This window comes from Acyrthosiphon pisum, chromosome A1 (genome assembly GCF_005508785.2).
Source record: "Acyrthosiphon pisum isolate AL4f chromosome A1, pea_aphid_22Mar2018_4r6ur, whole genome shotgun sequence".
Classification (NCBI taxonomy): Eukaryota; Metazoa; Arthropoda; class Insecta; order Hemiptera; family Aphididae; genus Acyrthosiphon; species Acyrthosiphon pisum.
The window spans coordinates 83735718-83741835 of NC_042494.1; the positions used below are offsets into that span (position 1 = coordinate 83735718).

At 31.1% G+C, this 6118-nt stretch overlaps 1 long non-coding RNA gene across 1 annotated transcript; it reads right to left on the reverse strand.

The window, feature by feature from the left end:
- Positions 1 to 2163: 2163 nt before the first annotated feature.
- Positions 2164 to 5795, reverse strand: LOC100569987. Its single transcript, XR_511140.3, has 3 exons — positions 5646 to 5795; positions 2757 to 2836; positions 2164 to 2508 (listed from the first exon to the last, which is right to left on the reverse strand). It is a non-coding gene; the product is annotated as an uncharacterized LOC100569987 (long non-coding RNA).
- Between the last annotated feature and the right edge of the window lie 323 nt (positions 5796 to 6118).

The following is a 6118-nucleotide window of genomic DNA, read 5'->3' on the forward strand; positions in this document are numbered from 1 at the left end:
ATTTTTTGAATTATTTACTAATCATATAATTTTAACAATTTTTGTCATACGTTTAAGTAGCATCATTTATATATTTTTTTCGTCGAGTCTTTCCGTTACATCTTGTATATAATATATTATATCATTATGTAGGCTCACACACACACACACACACACACACACACACACACACACACACACACACACACACACACACACACACACACACACACACACACACACACACACACACACACACACACACACACACACACACACACACACATAAGTCCGAAACTCGAAATAAGTACCCACAACCCACCTATATAAAACGCGTACGCACCGATAAGTCGTAAAACCGACGACCGCGAAGTAAACGGTCCGTGCGTCGCGGGTGTATTATTGTGATGTACGTTTTCCCGCTCGCGGTCTCAGTCGCCCGCCCCGGACTTGCACCGCACTCGGCCTCTTCCGCTCCATATACGTATTATACATTATTATTATCATTATTATTGTACAGGTTTTACGACCGAACGCGGAAAAGTTTTCTTTTGTCCCGACGACGACGGTTTTTACGACGTGCATGCGCCTCCGGCAGCGGTCGTCCGTCCGCTGTGGCAGTACCTACATAATATATAATATATATATTATATATTTACATGTATATTATATATATACGTGAACCTATGAATATAATAAGCGAGCGAGAGACCTATATAATACCTATGTAGTATCTGTGCGGGCCGAACGAAAATATCTCAAAAGCACCTCTCCAGCCAACGGATCGTCCGGTTGGTTTGATTACGCAGATAGGAAAAAAATATTTAACACTTCGCCGGATGGTCTCTTAATCCGAATGATAGTTTGTTTCGTTTCGAAAGAGTTTATAGTATTACATTTTCTTTGGTTTTGTTTATAATACTATAATATAATTATTTTTTAAGTATGTTTTAATACTTATAGGTAGTACTGTATAGAGTAATTTAGAATTAAGATTTTATTGCAAAACGCTTTTCGCGTGTGGCAGATGAACGTAAATAGAAATGATATACATTCTACGTTGTTCGTCTTGCGGTGCGTGTCACTCGATTTCGGCTATCGCCTATCATTGATGTATTACTCGTGGATAACAATAATGTTTGTATTTGAAAAAAAATATAAAATAAAAGGATATTAGATTCGTAATTGTCCGTATTACCAACACTCGGCTTTTCGCATACCACCACGTACTATTCTACGTATCACCAGCCGTGGTACATGTACCACGGTTTGAGAACTGCTGACTTATACCAATATCAATGTCGAATGTACGCTATGACTTAACCGAGGTGTAATGCTCGACCGAACCGTATTTCGCAGATTAGGATTTAGCGTTTATATATTATATAATATTATATACTATTTTAAAACGTAAAGTGAGTGGTATGTTGCTACCCAGATAATCTCGAATCTGCGATTTATTAGTATACATACCGACTATTATCAAGAGTTGTAATATTTTGTGAAACAGTTTGCACATATATATATATATATATACATATATCATATATGCAATATGTATAAACGAAATAGGCTTCAATGATTAAACGACTTTCGTGTTTCTATGGTCACCGAGTACCGACGCATTACAGTTATTGCAACAAATGAATTATGTATAAAATATTATTATTGCGACGGGCCGGCTTATTTTACGATACGGCAGATATAGTAGTCGGGGTCGGTCAGAGACAGTTAAAACATCGCGACGAATGATACGATACGGTGTATCACAATATTATATTAATATTATGTGATATAATTTTGTTCGTCTCGGCCTTTGCGACCCGTATAATATTAATAATTTAACTACTGGCAGTCGAGTTTAGTGTTTTTTGAAAAAAAGTTTCCGTGGCCAATAGTATATTGTATTTGTCTGCAAGGGAATTCTAACACATTATGATCAAATTTCCCTTAAAAAAAAAATAAAATATGCACCTCTTAATTTATCGGAGGGGAGGGGAAGGGAGCATATTACTCTCGACACACAATATGGTAATGCGGTTCAGCACTAAGCGTGTGATATTTTTATCTCATCACATAATTCAGTATTTAATATCGGCCGATCGTAATTATTTTATTGATCGACTTTTATTAATTTATGAATTAATTGCCACGAAATCATAACACATAGATACGTATATTAATTTATATTTTATGTGATTGTTTTATGCAGTGACATTGATGAAGTCGTGTACAGCACAGTTCGGGAAAGGGAGAGCTGAAGATCGAAATCGAAATTCCATTTCCGCTTGTGTTGGGTTCCCGGTTATTTTGACTCTGTTTGGTTCTATATTTCCGGTAGATACACAATGGACATCACGTATTATGGTATACATATGAACCTATAAAAATTTCTTTAAGCAATATCTCCAAGGCTATACCTATATCGGAACACCACACGTGATCTCGAAAATAATATTATGTCTTTCGTATTTCTTTTTCTGATCATCATAATTATTGTGCATCCGTATCCGTATATCACTGAGGTACCTATTTAGGATATATCATAGGTATACATCTTGATGTTTATTTTCATTTTTTTAATGGGATAATTATGTGAGTTGTATAAAAATAATATTACACACATATAGAGGGCGTGCGCACGACGTATTGTTGTTAATTAACGTCAGTAAATATTACAATTTATAATAAGCTTATTTGTGTATTATTATTTTTTTTTTAATTTTATTTATGTCATCTGTTCGTATATACAGGGTAATTATTTTAACAGTGCATACTCTTTGTTCTTTTTGGAAAATGTTGCAATACACAATCCAACTTTTGCCATGCGCGTAGGTTGTTCTTTGCCAGCTACAACCTGTGCAGTAAGAGTAAAACCACTATCAATTCGTATCATAATATACTATACGACCGGCGGAAATATTTTTAATTTGAAAATACATTGGAATATTTATTTATTTGTTTTATATTAATGGAAGTAGAATATTTTTATTGACATTTTTATGTAAACGTAAATATCGATCGTTGAACAAATAGTTTTTGAGTAATAAAAAAATGGTCGAGTAGAGTAGTATGCTGTACGTATGCCGTTCGATTATACGTAAAACCAACTCGAGCCTTTTGTACAAACGGTATTTAATTATTATCAGCTGACAATGTGTAATACGACATACCATCCAGGGACCTGAGTGTAAAATGTTTGGATTTATATTTCACAATATTTATGCTGTAAAGTGTAAAGTTATAAATTGGAAATTAATTTGTTTAATTAAAATACAGTATGGGTACTCTCGGTAACTCAAACCTTGATAACTCGAAATTCTCGACAACTTGAACAAATAAAATTCCCCTTTAAATAACAATAACACATTAAGATTTTGATAACTCAAAATTTGAAGTGGGTCGAATTACCGAGAATACTGCACTGAACTAATAAAATAAATATTTGTTAACAATATATTTGCGTGTCTGAACTCTGAATCATATAAATTAAAACGGATTTTATCAAAAATTTAAAATTCTATCAAAAATAATGAATAATGAGTTATTATTTACTTCATTCATACCAAATTCATAATAATATACGATCTACCTATACAGGCTATAATAATATACTATAATATAATATTAGGTATAGTTTATACACCTGTATATTATATTGTATATGTATTTTGATCTTGTGTTTTGTCATTTTAAACTGTTTTTAAAATATAATTAAATTAACGAGGTATATTATATGAGTACAAACAAATAATATGTGATAATAAAATATATACTATATAGGTGTTTTCGTGGAACTGGTTACGGAATAAAAATAAACGAATAATTTAAAAAAAAATTATATAAAATTATACTGCGTACACTGCGTGTTGTCAAAACAAGAATATGCATACTGATGTATAGTTATGTATTGACAATTTTCCAAAGGAATGTTTTTTTATTAAACGATATTATTTTATAGATACGAATTATTTGTAATTTAATTGATTATTATAATATTAGGTATATACCAACAGCATATATTCTGTGTATATATTTTGTGTATACGTTCTTGTATAACAATTTAATTTAATGTAACTCTCCATCACCATCACAAGCATGGCTTAAAGTTTGTTCCTAGATATTTTTTTTTGTAACTTAATAATATTTTTATCTATTGTAAACTTTTATTTTATGTACCCAATTGCTGAATTTGGTTCTTACAATAAAAATAATATTAAAACCAACCATATTGTCAGGCCATAACCACGAAAATATGGGTCGGTTCAATGCATTCAACAGGACGTTATCCCACGTAACGGAATGGTTTTATCCTTTCCGAAAAGTTTTATCCAAGTTTTATTTTATTACTTCATTTGAAATAATGTGTTCATAATGTTTTGGTTAATTTATTGTTTGAGATGATGTCTACAAAAAGCTATACGAGTTCAAAAATATATCTCTGCGTAGGTGATTTTTGGAGTGCTCGAGTCGATCACGGGTTCTGTGTCGACGAATGCATAAATTTTGGTCCTACAGCAGTGGTATTTTTAAAATGTTAAAACTGTTTTTTTTTTTAATCTGTAAACACTTTTTTGGAGTGGAATTTAAATAACACAGCAAAGAACGTGTGCACCACGGCACCACCAGAGTGGAATGGTTTGATTACAGAATTAATAATATATATGGTGTTTAACCAATAATATATGTGTCGCAATAATTCGACTGATTACAGAATAAATTAGCTAAGTGATAGGTATTATATACCTGTAGCGAATAGTCTACAGTTTATCCAGTTCTGGATAAACTGTACCTTCGCTAAAATTTTCTTCACCGAATATTCAGTAATAAAATAGTAACCAAATCTTTTTTTTATTAATACTTTTTCTGAGTATGACATTCGAACAATGTGATAAAGAATTCAGAATTGTAATTTTCAATTACTTTCTTTTAATTGATTGTGATTCTTCGTTTTTTGATATTTGTAGAATTAAAAAAATGCCTATAGGCATTCATTTCTGACATGTATTTTCGTATTCACTAATACAAATCTATCTTTTGTTGTTGTTAAAATCAAACTGAATTTTACTAAATTTTAACCATTATTCTAGGTTATTCAATTATATTATATTGTATATTATAGTGTTAAATTATATCTAATTTATCGACCTATAATATTATAATACGATGGTGCTATATGTAACCGCTGTACAGGATATTTTATTTTTATTTTTCATATTTATATGTTATTCATTACAAGCTTTTAATATTTAAGGTTTAGTATTTCCGATTTCGTTTGCATATATTATAGGGGGAGGAGGCTTTCCACTCCGCATGAAAGTTGGTATAATAGGTTCAATATTATTGAACTACATCATATTATATTATATATAAATGATACATTACCGGTTAAGTTAATGTTACTAATTACTATGACGAGTTATTGAAAAGTTTTTATAATATTAAGTTATAGGTACATATAAAACACATACACACTAAAACTATAGACCATAAGGAAATCGGAAACGGAAATTGTAGAATATCGTCTCTATCTGATCAAAGAAATACTAACAAGGTTCAGTATGAAATTATAATGGTTTCCATATTCAAAAAGCTGCATGTATGAGGAGGGTACGTCCGAAAAAGCCAAGTTATTACTGTTCTTATATTATTATTGTTATTATTACCATGAAATTGGCCCTTCTTCAACATTTTTTCCCATTTGCATTCTACTCCGATTTCGAGTTCCCACGCCTTTTATTGCCATTATTTATCAATGTAACTGTTTATATACGCTGAATATAGTGTACATTATTGTATAGTCCATGACATAATAGTATGTGTAAAAAGTCCAAAACAATGGGCCGCCACACTGGCGAGTGGCCAAACGGGCTATTTGCGTTATTTACTCATCGTTACTATTTTAATAGTGAAATTGGTATAATTTTTTTTGTTTTTAATGTTTCCACAGCGACATTTTTGTTAAATAATCCATTATTATTATTGCTGTATATTTGGCGATCCGATCCTTTGTGCAGCGGACCCGTATAATATTATATTATACAATTATTATTATTAAATAAGTAGACCTTTTACAATGGGTTTGAATTTATTATTTTGTTGTTCAATCCACCATGATAATTTTCAGGTTTATTTTATA